This window comes from Pelodiscus sinensis, chromosome 5 (genome assembly GCF_052426305.1).
Source record: "Pelodiscus sinensis isolate ZL-2025 chromosome 5, ASM5242630v1, whole genome shotgun sequence".
Classification (NCBI taxonomy): domain Eukaryota; kingdom Metazoa; phylum Chordata; order Testudines; family Trionychidae; genus Pelodiscus; species Pelodiscus sinensis.
Genome location: NC_143056.1, coordinates 69,938,350 through 69,953,986, shown reverse-complemented (window position 1 = coordinate 69,953,986; position 15,637 = coordinate 69,938,350). Strand labels below are relative to the sequence as shown.

The following is a 15,637-nucleotide window of genomic DNA, read 5'->3' as shown; positions in this document are numbered from 1 at the left end:
ACTGAACTAGAATGGTCTTTGTTCTGCAGTACTTTAAGGCTGGGTGTATACTGGAAAGGTTTGGTGACTATGGTGTGAATGGTTAACCCCTAACTGTGGCAGGCCTGGGAAGGAGGGTTGAGCTCGGGGCCCCCAGAATGTACAGCTTGCGCTTATGTAGCAAGTGTGCGTGAAAACAATTTGTAGTAATTCTACGCTTGTCCTTAGGCTGCCATATCCCTGCTGACGGTTAGCAGGCAAAGCTGGGCTCCGTTTCTGCGTGCAAGCTGGGGGGATGGGGGCGCGTCCCACTCCTAATGCAGCCCAGCTTTGGGCACCTTGATTCTGGCAGCATAGTCTGAGGAATGGTTTGGGAGAGTGTCGCACCACAGCCATGGGGAAATGGCATCCCTGTTATAGAATCTCCATGAGAGCGCTTCAGGAGGTAGCTGAGTGTGGTTTTTTTTCCTATAACAGACTAATGGTCTGGTAGCACTTTATAGACTAACAAGACATGTAGATGGTATCCTGAGCTTTTGTGGGCACAGCCCACAAAGCTTCGACATCATCTCCCAACAAGAGTCTATTGATATCTCTGTGTACATCGATGTTCTTCTTGGACATAATGCAGACCCAGGCAGAGCTTAGCCAGCTCAAAGAAATACAGCCGCTATTCACACCTGTTCCCCTCCCCTCTTCCCCCCCATCACTTCCTCACTGCAGTACACAGCAAATTACCTCTCTGCATTGCCCACTCCCTTCCCTGGCTGCACTAGAGCTACTTAACGCTCCACATGAGCACTGCCCACACTCTGCCCTCTCCCCCTCTGCCCCCCATGCTCCATGTCCAGCTTCTGAGTCCTCATAAACATCAGGGCTTGAGAACTGTTCCTCGCTGATGGATTGAGCCCACCTTCTCGTCTCCTTCCATCTCCATCAATGACTTTGGTTTCCAGGCTAATTCCTGTTTCTGACTCTATGCTATGGATAGTATCCGCACTCTCCTTAGGTGTGAAAGTGAGGTTCCCCACCCAGGATTGCATTCAGTTCTTTATAAAAGTGGCATGTCTTGGGTTCCGCATCAGACCAGTTGTTTTCCTCCTTCACCTTCTGGTATATCTGCTGGAATTCTTTAATCTTCGTTCTACAGCGCGGGGGGGGGTGTCCCTCTCATACACCTTCTCGCACAGGGCTCAAGAAATGTGACCATACATGTTCCTGTTCCTTCAGGTTACTCGCAGCTGTGATTACACTGATTCTTCATCCCACAAACTGATAAGATCCGAAAGTTCTATATTGCTCCAGGCAGGAGAGCATCTTGAAAGATAGGGAAATAGGAGTGGCTGAGAAGATACCATGAGGACCACTACACAATGAGAGAGACACCAAGAAATGGATTTTCAAGTCTCCAGGGTTTGCAGGTGCATGGGGGTTCACCTGTTTGTGCGGCTGCCGAGCAGCAGAATTCAAAGCACTGGCCAAAATGGCTAATTGGATATTGTGGAAAACATTCTGTAGTTCAGTAAACTCAGTGCAAAACTTACTGTAATACATTGCTGCATGATTGTCAACAGTAAAGAGAGAAGGAGAAACAAAAGTCCCCTGTGAAGGTGGAAGTTTTCTGTCGCTGAAGCTAGGCTCTTTTTGTGACTTTTGTTGCATTGCAATGTGAATGCTCTCTGGATTTTGTTGCCAAAAAGGGGTTTTGATGACAAAACTTGCCAGCGTAGACAAGCCTTAAGTAACAGAGGCATCAGGGTATGACTGCATTGCAGCTGGAAGATGCATATCCCATCTTGCGTGGTTGGACTTGTGCAAGTCCATCTGGAGCTAGCATGCAAAAAATAGCTTTATAGGGCTTGTGGCACTGACAGTGGTTTGGGTTGGCCACTTGAAATTTGACCCAGGGGCTTAGGCAGGCTTGGATTTGGGTAAGTAGCTTGAACCATTGCCAATTCTACCACAGCCATGGTGCAATTTTAGTGCACAAATTTGAGCTGAATCAACTGAGTCTATCAGTGTTGGGAACTCAACCTCCCAGCTACGGTGTAGGCCTAGCTTTTATTGTTTGATTGTATACAATTGTCCTGTGTATCAGGACTGCCCAGAGAGGTCCTGTTCTAAATAAAGTTTCTCTTTCAACAAGATAATTTGTGCTTTGTGGTGTGCTTTTTAGAGGGTTTTAAATAGTATGTTTCAACCTGGCTTGCCATGAAAGCTGTTTATCTACACATTTAAAATATTGCATACAAACTAAGAGTCTGAGCTTTGAGGTTTTTTTCAAAGTGTAGGGAATTTTTTTTTCTGGTTAGTGACTTGCATCTTAAAAGCCTTTGAAAAATAGGTATTAATTTAGAGCAAGCACTAATGCAATTATAGTGAAGGCTGTCAAATTCCATTACTGTAGAGCCCATTTAAAGAAAATACATGTTTTTTTTTTACAGAATGATTGTTGCAGATCACATTAGACAAGCACACCAGTACCCTGAAGCTTGCTTAAATGGAAACATTGGACAAAGAAATATGTGTTAGATGTGTCTGTCAAGTAACACAGAATGTAAAAAGCAAAAGAAAATGGATGTGCTATGAAAGGTGCTTAATTGGCTAATTAGCAATCCCTGCTGCTTTAAGGTATATTGTCTTTTTCCAAAGAAGAGAAACTGACTCAAAATTTAAAACACATAATCTTACCACACTATTTTATCATTTCAAGAGCAGCTCTTTGATATTCAAAAATACTCTTCTTTCTGCAAAGTAGATGGGAATTTTTTCTTTAAAAGCAGAGAACACAAAAATGCCCAGGCACTGCTCTGACTGTGGATAAGTACCACACTGTTCTATCTGCCAATGTACAGACCAGCTATGATCAGTCTGCCACATATAGGATCTTTTCACAAAAGGTATAAAACCAAATCAACCTCCGAGCAGCTGTTCTATTGGGGGTGAGAACGAGAGTGCACAGTGAAAACGGCAAGTCCTTTTGGGAAACTCTAGCACTGCTGCTTCAAACTATTGCCAGAACAGTACTGTAGAAAATCTGCATGCTTCTCTGTTGCCAAAAGTTAATTCTTGTGTAAGAGTACAAGGCTACAGTGTAGATTACTTCATGGGCTTTGCCCTAGTTTCACTTCAGCAGAGCCTATTAAAAATTTGCACAAGCCTTTTAAGTGAACCCTGAAGGATTTTTTTTAACAGATTAGGGGAAGGGGCTACTTCCTTTGTACTTGCTCTTGAAAGGAGACCCTGGTGGCCTTAATCTTAGTCGAATAAAGTCTGGTGTTCTTTGGTTTTGCTAGAGGGTCTTGTGTGCTTCAAAATGTACCAAAGACACGGGTTAAATGTGTAGTAACAAAAATAAGGGGGTTTAAACAGCTTGAGTAAAAATTCTTTCCTTCTCCATCGTTTACTTTTGTCTCAAGATATAACTGTTTCACTAGTTTCCCATTTGCCCTCAGATCTTTCAAGGAGGAGAAGACATATGTTTTGAATGCCAAGTTGTTGTGTTTTTTTTTGGGGGGGGGGGGAAGGTTGTGCTCTTCGGGCCTTTATCAATCTTAAAGAAATGAAAAAGGCACAAGCCTAACTGTTTTTTTTTTTTCCTCTCACAAGTTGCTGTTAAATATCTGTTCCTCTTATTCCTTTTTAAAGACTTAGATATTTTGGTTTCTGAAGTGTTCGAGGTTTTTTCTTTTTAAAGCAATTGAAATTAATGGAGGTAGAGCCCAGGAGTTTTGGGTTATGTTTTCAAGAGTAGGCCTTCAGTGCTCTTGAAAGTGTGTGTGTGTGTGGTTCTTTTTTTTTCCCCAATAGCTATTTTGGCAACAGACTGCAGTGATACGTTCCAAACCATTAGCCTGTAATCTTCCATTTTAATACTTATGATCTAAATATATCTGAAATATTCCACGTAACTGTGGATTTACTTTTTACCCCTCCAGAAGACTTGATGAGGGGATTGGAATACAAGGGCTGAGTTCTGTGACATAAGTCTTCATCTAAAATGTACCTCCATAGTGGATGTCTTCCACATACTTCAACAATTTCTTCTACTCATTCAGCATTAGATTACATTTTATGCACTGGGCACTTTTTGGTATTCACAGCATGTACTTACCCGCCTCTTGTATCTTCCTGATGTGTCAGTCTGCTTATTGCCTCTGAATCATCACTTTCATCCCACTTATTAATGTCTTCATCTTCTCTGGTGTTTCTAAAATTTCCTCTGGGGTTGGCAAGTCCTTTGTTCATTACCTTATCTGCCACCCAACTATTTTCAGGGCACACTGATTGTACTTTCTGAAAGAACAGTCTGTTGTACATGCTCTACCTAAATGACTCTCGACCTTTCCATACTACTTTCAAGAGTCTGATTTGTCTTGCATACCCCCGAGTTTCACCTCACTTAAGAACTACTTGCTTACAAAATCAGACATAAAAATACAAAAGTGTCACAGCACACTGCTGAAAAATGTCATCTTTTTATTTTTACCATATTATAAAATAACTGGAATACAAATACTGTACAGGTTGAACCTCTTAAGGCTAGGGATGTTAAGAGGCGGGTAGTTGATTAATCATGTAGTCTAGTGGTTCCCAATCTTTTTTATACGGCGGACTGGCAAACCCATTCACAAGTTTTTGGCAGACTGGTAACATTTTATTTGCATATTAATTATGCTAATAATGAATACCCAAATGTTACCAGTCTGCCAAAAACCCCGATCCCCAGGGCTACCACAAATAGTCGGCTTCAGCTCTGGCAGTTGCCACGTGGCGGGCAGCTGCTGCAACTGAAGTTGGCTGTTCAGCCCAGGCCCCAGAACCTCTGCGGAGTACACCCCAACCCCGTGAGCCCCCCAGTGCCATCCCTAACTCCTAGAGCCACCCACTATTCCCCAGCACCAGCCACTGACTCCAGAATCTCCTGCACCCAACTCCCCGAGTGCCAGCCTCCATCCCAAACACCTCACTGTCAGCCCCCTAGAGACTCATCACTAGACACCTCCGCCAGTGCCAGCCTCCTGTTTCCAGAGCCCTGCTGCACCCAACCCCCCAGTGCTAGCCCCCAGTTCCCAACATTAGGACTATCCCCAAAGCCCCCCAGTGCCAATCCTGTCCCCAGAGCCCCCTATTACTAGACCCACCCTTAGAGCCCCCCACCTCTTAGAGCTCCCCATCCCCAGAGCCCATCAGCACTAGTCCCACCCCCAATGCTTGCCCTGTCCTTCACACCTAGCCCTGCACTGCCTCCCAACTGCCAGCTGAATGCTGCTGCCTGGGTCACGACTGCTCTAAGGCTACTAAGTCGGGCTCCACACGGCCCTCCCACCATGCAGCAAACTGCTCTTCTGCATCCAGGAGGAGACCCTGCCCCATCCTAGTGCTCGTTGGCTGAGAGGTGGGGCAGGGCATGCCTCTCCCAACAGCCATGGCAGGATGGGAGGTGCTGGGTGGCGTGCCCCAGAGCCGCTGTGGCCTGGCAGCCAGCGGTTTGCGGCCCAGTACTGGTCCCCAGACGGGTGGTTGGGAACCTCTGGTGTAGTCAATACAATCTGTATCAACTACATAATTAGTCGATAAGCGAAGGTGCTCTGTCCCAGCTTGTGCTGGTTCAGGAGCTACCCCTACTACAGCACTGCAGTTGAAATGTAGTGAGAGTCAGGTGTGCAGGCAGCAGCATGGGGGCGGGGCGACAGGCAGCACCACAGAGATGGTGCTGGGGGGGAACTGGTTTTTAAGCCAGTTCCCCCAGCACTGGCTCATGTTTTCCCCTGGCCGGGGGAGGAGGGGAAGCAAGTAGTCGAGCACTCAGCTCAACTACCTGATAAGCTTAGGCTACTCGCTTACATCCCTACTCTAGGCTGGCACCCTCAGGGCCTGACTGGTGCCAAACCAGAGAATTTGCTGAATCATGGGAGGTAAACATTGTCTAGCAGCATTACCAACAGTTCCACTGCTCACTGGACTCTTAGGAGACATTTAGGGGTAAGTTAGAGCTACATAACAGCACAGAACACTGAGAGCCAGGACTGGTGACTGTGAAACCTTATGGGACCTTGGGAAGCTTGGATTCACCCGTGATAAGTGGGCATCTGGCTAACTAAAATCACGTCAGACCATGGATGTTGTTGGACTAGAGAGTCAGTCTAGAGAGGTTCAACCGCTACTTATATTTCAGTGTATAGTGTACTGAGCAATCTCAACAAGTCATTGTATGAAATTTTAATTTGTACTGCTATTGCTAGTGCCTTTTTTTAGCCTAGTTTTACAACAGGCGACACACCCAAATGAATTGATTTACTCCTTGGAAGACCTTTGCAGCATGCCTAACCAAGCACGTGTACCCCTGGTTGAAAACAATGCTTTGCTCGAACTTGTGCTTTTAGATCAGTGTTTCTCAACCAGTGGTATGAGTACCTTCAGGGAGAAGTCTGGGGGGGTACATCACAACTGAAATTTGGAGAAAACTGAATTTTTGTTAAGTTTTACGGCGCTTTATTATTTTTCTACTTTTTACGCCCCAAAATTTCATTGCCCGCCTGGCTACAATTAAGTTTTTTAAACAAATGTGTTGCAATGGTAGGGAAAAAATGTCAGAAAACTAGGTATTGGGGGTACTTTATAAAAAAAAAAAAAAAAGGCTGAGAAACACTATTATAGATCTCTTGGATTCTCCATTATCTCTTCTGGTGAGATTTTTCAAAAGCACCTGTGACTTGAACACAGATCCATGGACTGTCAATGAGACTTGGGCTTTTAGGTCATATTGATGCTTTTTAAATTGTATAAAAATTTCAAAATATTTTGAAGGCAGCTATAATTAGACAAATATTAAGTGTAGAATTCACTGTAGTGACATTTCTTGCTGTGTTGGAACACGTAACTGAAAAATGTAGGTATGTGAGTAGATGAAACGCAAACAAAAGTAACTTCTTGTTCATCTCCCTCCCCCCTGCTGTTTGCTATGGTGAGAGTGACTAGCCAAATGTAGAATTCTGAACTTTTAATACCTGTTGATGCAGGGATAGAGAACTTTTTTTGGGATTGGGGCAGTTGACCCACAGGAAAAAAATCAGTCAGGGGCCATACACCCCTTCCCCCCCCCCCCAAAAAAAAACCCACCCCCAAAACACATCTCATTGATGTGGCTCTGGACTAAGGAGAAAGACCCTTTCCACATTGCCTTTGCACACGACAGCCTAAAACAGGGGTGGGGAATCTTTTTTTGGTTGGGGGCCACTGACGCACAGCAAAATCAGTCGTGGGCTGCACACAAGTGAAAAGCAAAAAAAAAAAAGTCAACCCTCTCTGATACAGCCCCCCAACTCAGGAGGAAGATACCCCTCACATTCCCCTTAGCACTCCAGATCCTAGGGGGGCCCAACCTAGTAGATTTTGTGTGCTCCAGCCTTGCGGTGGGGCAGCAGGGAAGCTGGAATGTCAGCTTGGGCTCCCTAATGCTGGGGACACTCGGGGCCTTGTGGGCCGGACCCAGGCAGCCAGGGGCTGCATCTGGCCTCCGGGCTTGAGGTTCCCCACTCCTGGCTTAGAGCCTAAGGGAACCCTGGCTAGTAGATTTTGAGGGCCTCCCCAAGGCTCTGGGATGGGGCCAGAAATGAAGGATTCAGTGTGTGAGGGGGGGCTGCCGAGAAGCAGGCTTGCGGTGTGGGTCTGAGTGGGAGGGGAGCCCTGAACCTTGTAGACTAGATCCAGGCAAGCTGCCTTAGGTTCCCCACCACTGCTTTAATGGGTCAGCATTCTTTCTGTGGTAAAAATTTTGAAGTAAATGGTAATTTTCAAAATATTAAATGACATAACCCCCGTAATGTCTATTACTTAGAACAGTAATTTTAAGTGTTCTTCATGCAACATGGTGGTGAGACCCCTGCCCTTTAAAATATCACAATAAGGTAACTAGTCCTATGTGCTGTGGAAGCTTTTATTGTAATTCTTGGCTTTACACTACAGGATGTATGTGCACAAACACGATAGGACCTGTTGATGTTATAAAATGCTGCAATCGTTTTTTTCTCTTCCCCGACACCAAGAGGAAATGTATAGCAGTCAACTGGAACCTGAAGCCTAGACATATAATGAGAAATTTAATTAGAATGTAATTTAAAGTCAACTAATCCACCCCTTACTTGTGAGCACCTTCATTTTCAGTTTTACCAAACTATTCCAGTGTCACAATTATTTTTTTCTGTTTTTCACCCTACCTTTGTATCCTGCAAATATATAAAAAATAACTTGTTTTATTATGAAAATACAATACATTGCATGAGACACACACGCACAGACTAATTATTGTATGTAATAAATGTATTCACAGCTGCCTGTTGAAGTAGGCTGTGCATTCAGGCAGTCAAGCTCTATAGTGTGCACACACACCTGAATTACCCATGAATCTCATGCCCATCACCTACAAACTTCTGGCTATCTAGCAGATAATGGTTTAAAGATCTGGCCTGCTAACATGGAAAGAAAATTAAAATCTGTACAAAATGCTTCCGAACACAAGGAAATATTTGAAAGTTGAAAATGGATCAAGTGGAGTGTATGCGCTGCAGATTAGGGATGTTAAGATTCATTTATTTTTATAAAATAACGTCTGAATTTTTTATACCTATGTGGGGGGCAGGGAGGAGCCAGTGTTCACTGGGAACCAGAGCCAGGGGTGCTGCCTTTGTGGGAGGAAATAGGGGGTGGGGGTTGGTGGCTCCATGGGAGCTGGCATGTGCAGGGAGCTGACTTAAAGGGTAGAAGCAGTAGTATTGGGGTGTGGGAGTCCATCAGCTTCCACACACACGCTGTTGCCTCTGTATCAGAGGCAGAAGCATGGAGGAGGGCAGGTAGCTCTGTGGGACCCAGTGCTTGTCTCCGCCTTCCTCCTCTTGTGCTGCTGTGTCTGTGGGAGGCAGCTGGGGGTGGGGCGAAGGGGAAAGTAGTCAGCTCTGTGGGACCCAGTGCTCACAGGGAGCTAGCTTTTAATCCAGCTCCCCATGTACACAAGCTTGCACCTCTGTTTCTCTCCCCCTGCCCCTGATACAGAGGCAGCAAGAACAGGGCTGCATATAACCGTGAGGGTGAACCGATGAGCATAGGTTCATCGTATACACAGAGGCAGGTTCACATCCCTACTGCAAATGATGTGGCCCAATTATTACATGTAAATATGTATAGGCTAATAATTCTAAGTGTGTAATAATAAACTTTCCTCCTATCTTTTTATCCACCAAAATACACCCTAGTATTTACTCAGAAAAATTAATATTTTTGTGCTGGTTTTCACCTGTTTCATTATAAAATTAGGCAGATGTCTAGTAAGAATGTGGAAGTGTAACATGCAGTCTCCCCCTCACTTCTGCACTGCTTCCTCTGACAATGTGGGAAGTTGGACTGTAGTGACGGCTAGACACTTAGCTGAATTGTCAAAACTAGTATGTATATATCTTGGAATGTGAGTAAAAAGTAGAGATGTTAATGGTTAACTGGTTGGGAGACTGCTACAGCCTGCCTTCCCACCCCCCTCGTTTAGTCAGTTAATTGGTTCAACTTAATGTTTAACCAGTTAACTAATTAAATGGGATTTTACATTCATAGTAAAAAGGCCAAGGGTTTGAGCAAGTTCTGCAAACTGACCTATTTTCCCCTAGAGATGGTTCCTTCCAGTGAGGATTGAAGCAAGTATGTGAGGAAGCCTGCATTGCTTGCTGTTCCTGTTTTGCCACAGTACTGTCTGTAAGACTGTCAATCTGATGCCTAATTAGCACTAAATTTACTGAGCCTTCCATGTGTTTGTGCATTCAGTAGGAAGTCCTATTGGTTTCAGAGGGCTTTCTCTAGATTTACATCTGTGACTGAGATCAGAACATGATCCTCAGTTTTCAGTTTATGGAGAGCAGGTGCTTTGATACCTAAATAGAAGATGTGCTCATATAAAATCTTTCCAATGTGTTAGAAATTTGCAACTGTTCTAACTTCAAGAGGAATCTGATATTGATAAAATTATTTTGAAGGTGATCTGTAGTGCCAGAGAAAGGTGAGGTTGACAGCTTTGGAGACTGAGGTTCTCTGTGGGTATGTCTACACTTGCACCCTAGTTCGAACTAGGGATGCAAATGTAGGCATTCGAAATAGTCAACGAAGCGGGGATTTAAATATCCTGTGCTTCATTAGCATGATCTCGCTGGCACATTACTCCGAATGCCAGCTTTTTCGAAAGTGAAAGTGAGTGCCAGGACGCGATAGTTTGAACCAAACCCATTGGTTAGAACTAATGTTACTCCTCAAAAATGAGTAACGTTAGTTTGAACCAAGGGGTTTGATTCGAATTAATGCGTCCTGGCACGTACTTTCACTTTCGAAAGAGCTGGCATTCGGAGTAACGTGCCGGTGAGATCATGCTAATGAAGCACAGGATATTTAAATCCCCGCTTCATTGACTATTTCGAATGCCTACATTTGCATCCCTAGTTCGAACTAGGGTGCAAGTGTAGACATATGTAGTGTGTGGGCACCACAAATACAAGCTTTGTTCAATGCAATGCTTATTTTATAATTACTTTGGCATTTGTTGCACTTTCCTATGGAGCATCTAGCGATGGTTGGAGAACACTGGACTAGATGGACTTTTAGTTTGATCTTGTATTGTAATTCATCTGCACTCACGTGGGTTCACGTGCTCCATCAGTGTACTTCCCCTTGAGCTGGAAAGATAGCCTTCAGGATTAAGAGGGTAGTTCAGTTTTCATGGTGCTTTGTTTGTATGGTAGCATCTGCCCCATGCTAACTGCTGTATACAAAAAGTGGCAGAAAAGATTTCCCACTAATAAGCCAGTAACATGATGGTTAAGAGTGGAGAAAAGGGTGGCTAGATGCAGCGGGGCAGGTGGAGTGGAGCGCAGCCCCAGCTGGGAGCAGAACCCACACCCAGGTAGGGAGCCTTGACTTCCCCTTGTTGGGTAAATTCTGTGGTTCGGGACCACTCAGGGTGCCGGACAAGGCAGGTTCAACTTCTTGTTCATGTCTACACCTGACACGGCCATGGACGTAAAGCTGAACAGCTGAGAAGCAAAAGAACTTTTAGTTGTGGAATTTGGGCAGGGGTTCTAGGCTGGCTCTTCTGGATGTGAAATGGCATTAGAAATCTTGTTGATAATCCTAATATAAAAATACTAGTGGGCTTGCTATGCTTGCTATGCTTGCCCAATATCCCCTTCTCCCCCCCCCCCCCCCGGCAGCTTTCGCAGCCAGAGAGCATGATGCTGTCATTCTGTCGCCCAGCAGGAAAAACTTTTTTATACGTAGAACTAATTTTGTAGCTATGAAAGGTAGGCCTAATTGAGGACTTTGCTCTTGGATGCCTGAAAGAATCAGCCAGTCAAGAATTAAGCATACCAAGTGGTTTTATTTGCTTTAGATTCTGTTAGAAGGGAATGAGAGTCTCAAAGTGGTCACAAAAGTGTATTGTATGTGGGTGGGGTGGCTTTTTTTGTATAGAGAAACTGAGCTATAACTAGACATAGAACTTTTCAGTTTAAAGATCAATCCAAAACAAAGGCCACAACAGGAATGCAGTATTGCTTCTCAGCTTTAAAACTCATAATTCAGAGTTGCTTGTAACTCTAGGAATACATTAAGGACGAGAGAGACCTCACTTTTCTTACTTAATTAAAAATTCTGTTAATCCAGTGAAGACCTCTGGAATGAACCATGTAATTGTTAAGGGTTTTTCAGGCTGTACAGGTACAGATTTTGCTATAGCAGATTAAAAAGTCAGTCTGCTTTACCTAAGATACAAGTGTGCAATGATGGTTTCCCTGAAATACAAGCTATGGGGTAAAAGGATATCTTGTTAGGTATGGTTTTTGAATTGTATACAAGACAATCCAAAGATGTGATCTAACTTCAAATCCAAGGATGAAAGCTCAGTGTGGACATCCATTCTCCCAAAATGAGAGAACAAGCCACATCCGCTCAAAGTTTATGCAGAACAGGGTTTCCTTTCATATGGCACAGAATTGGACATTTTGCAGGAGTGTGTAAATACTTTATGCTTGTATAATATCTGCCTTCTAAGGATTTCAAATAATTTTATGGGCACTCATATTACTTAAAGCAATAGGGCTCAGTCCCCGAGCCCCAGTTTGACTCAAGTTTGGATCCGTTAGTTCTGCCGAATCTTGGAACCAATCACTGAGTGAGTGCAATTTCAGTGTAGGCAGAATGAGGGTTAGGCAGTTTCAAGCATAGGCTGATATTGCAGTGGAAACATACTGATAAAGGTCTCCCATCTAACTTTAGGCCTGTCTCAATCCTGTTTTGGGTTGAGGTCTGGCAAGCATTCAGTGCATGTCATTCTGGATGGGAGGGAAAAGTGTAAATTGTGGCCCAGGGAATGTGTGAAGGGCATTTAAGAGTTCAGCAAGATCATGTTGCTTGGTTGCCCCAGGTCCCATGCTGTGAAGTGCAGGCTTCCTATTTATTTCCCTGTAGCACCCTCCTCAGAGGGGAGTCATGAGCTCCCGGACCCAATACAAGCTGGGAGCAAGCCAGGCTTGCTCAGGGTCCAACAGCCACTGTCCGCAGGGGTCCCATTGGAGAGCTGGGACCCCCGTAGACAAGGGCTGCTCTGGCAGCAGCCTCTGTTCATAAGCTGGTCTGTGGGCTGCAGAGCAGTCGTGTCCCCTGTCTTCCCCCTCCCCCTCCGTGCTGCTGGGCAGGTGGCACCAAGGAGACAGTGCTGGGGGAACCATCTTTTAAACTGGCTCTTGCTACTTCCCCCTTGCCTCTGATACAGAGTGGGTGGGGAGAGGAATGCAAGTAATCAAGTTGTTGACTTGACTACTCAACTACTTGCATACATCGATACTTCTGACACTATCACATGTAGTAAACAATCTCTGTGTGAAAGATCTGAATTTCTTGAAAGCTTTACTTTTCAGAGCACTGGTAATTTTCGTTTGTGTCATGGGAGCTCCTGTATGGGGCTAACGATGTGCGCATGTGAACCTAGAATGGAAGTAGGCCAAAAGACTTCAAGTTGGGAGCTGTGGACCAATTTTCAGTTTCCATTGCGATACTGCTGCCTCCACTCTGTTTCTGGTGGGGTGGCCTATTTATCTTTCTCTGCATTTCTGTCTGGGTCAGCATAGGTCTCCTCTAACTGATGCGTTGGTTGGAAATGGTAAGTGAAGCAGCAAAAAAATTCTGAAAACAAAACTTGTTTTTCATTTTTTTATAGGCAACATACCACATAAATGTGGCTTGTCACGAAAAGCTGGTTTCTTTAAAGCGTAAATGTAAAACGAGAACATTGACACCCACCTTCCTCAATAAATTCTTTTTGTGATTGATGAAGTTCTGATATCAATTGTTTTGCATATTTGGGTCCCTCACTCCAAACGGTGTTGGGTTGTGATTGCCCCTAATCCTATACAGTTGCTTTCTGTCTTTGGTGGGGCAGCCCTTCTCACTTCTTGCTGTACACATAGAAGCAGGAACAATCTTGGCAGCATCACAAGACCAAGTGTCTGGGCAGCACATAGGAAGGTGATCCAAATTAAAGCTGCACTTGGTACCCAGAAGTCCTTGTTTGTACCGCCTGTAAGCAAATGTCTGGCATTGCTGAAATAGTTCGTTGTTTACTCTTTTTGTATGTGGGTAAGGGGGTGGTTTGTTCCTTGTAGTTTGAAGCATTTGGGCTTCTTGCCCGATCTTTCTTCAAGTATAAAATTAATACAGGGCTGGAAGTGAATGTCCTGTGTACAAATCTGTCTTGAACGAATACAAGTTTTGTTAAATAGAGAAACTTTAACAGGAAGAAAGAATGTTTTGGATTTTTGACTGCAGCTTTTTAAACGGGCTTTTATATTGAGGTGTGTGAGGGGCGTTAGGGAGATATAACACTCACAGCAGTCTCGTTGGCCAGTCCTCTTCTGTTTTACTTAATCACAACATCTGAAGTGACAGATTATTCCAAACAGGAATTCCCTCCCTCAGTTTGTACTGCTGTGAAATCCTACTAATCCTTGACGCCATCACCCTACAGCCACGGAAAATCAAATTCATGGCTTAGAGCAAGTAGGAATGTAAGCTGTGAGGAAATAAAGAATGGACAAATACGGCAGGAAATTCAGGAAGGGTTGTTATGAAAGATGAATGGATTTTCATGTTAATTTTGATTGATTTATTTTTTTAGAAGCCTTCATAAGCATGAGGAGACTATCACTAACTGTTGGAGACTCTCTTCCCTGAGCAAATTGGATTCACTGATAAACACTCATAAAGAGAGAATAGTAGATGTTTTAACACCAGCAGGGATCATCCAGGAAGCCCTTCTGCATAACAGAGACCATAGAACTTGAATGCCTGAATCAAATGCAAACTTCACCAAAAGGGTGCATAGATGTTTCAGCATTTGATAGAAAACTTTGATTCTGCCCTTTTTGCTTCCTTTTAAATGATCAAGTTTAATTCATTTCTAGATTTGCTGCACTGGTTCTGATTCTGTGTTGCTGTTTCAGGAATTGCAGACTGATTGGAGAGGGCTGCAACCATCCAGTTTGACACACTTTTTTTTAGGCACTGAACAGTTCTGCTGTAATTTGCTAGTAGCAAAAGTAGTCTTTCAGTGCAGCAGCATTAACGTTGCTGTGGGTAAAACAAACCTTGTGTTACTGCTAAGAAACATTTCTAAATGAGTATTCTAATCCATTTTACTCTTTCATCAATTCATGAAAAGAGCCCCTAGCTTTACTGCTGGCAACATCCGTTCTTAATCAAGCCAAATACTAATTCTGAGGTGGTGTTGCTGGGATCAGAGAAAAGGGGATTGACATTTCCTTTTATCTTTACAGAAGTGACCTCTTTTGCTTCTAAATTTGAATTGTCATTCTCAGCATGTACCATATGGCATTCCTGGTGAAACTAGCAGATGTTTCTCTAACTCTGTATGTATTTATTTATTTATTTTGCTTTGTTGAATGGGTCTTCTTTGTTTCCCTCCATGTCCTGTCTGCAGAGGGCTGTTGTGCAAAGGGGCTGTTTGCAGCAACAGCTCTGGTATTGTAAGTTATTGGCATGAATTTTTAAATGTATATTAAAATTCTTGTCCTATTGGATGAAGGCGCTGCTTGGGGTGTGGATCTGAAGTATCCTTTTGAGAGAGTGCAGTAACTGGATCATAGACTCTGGGTCCAGGCTCCCAATCAAAGATGCTCTTCTTTGAGTGACTGTTGGCCTTGGCAAACTTCGTTTTTTAACATACATCAAGTCTTCCATCCTCCCCCTGATTTCTGAGTGTGGTGAATTTAATTCATTTTCACAAATCTGCATCATTTTATATTCTGGAAGAATGTTATGAGGGGGTGGAAATGTTTGTGCACATAAGCAATTCTCTTTTGTATTCACTCGGCCAGTCAAATAGTTCATTCTGGTAAGAACCTATAAGCTTTTGTTTTATAAAGTAGAACAGATATGTGGTGATAGACTGCATAAGAGCCCAGTGTAACTGCGCCCCCCCCCCCTTCCTCCCTGGGCTGTTTGGGAGCAGGCCATGCTCACTTGTGTTCCTTAGTGCCAGATGTTTTTAACATAAAAGAAGATCGAGTACCCCAGTGGTGGTGATGTGTAGTTGGGGATTCCTTATGTAACT

The 15,637-nt window shown here is 43.9% G+C and overlaps 1 protein-coding gene across 1 annotated transcript in view; it reads left to right on the top strand.

Annotated features, from left to right (window-relative positions):
- Positions 1-15,637, top strand: part of SUSD6 (sushi domain containing 6) — a 122,060-nt gene that overhangs the window by 8,602 nt on the left and 97,821 nt on the right. The gene's annotated exons all lie outside the window — the stretch shown is intronic.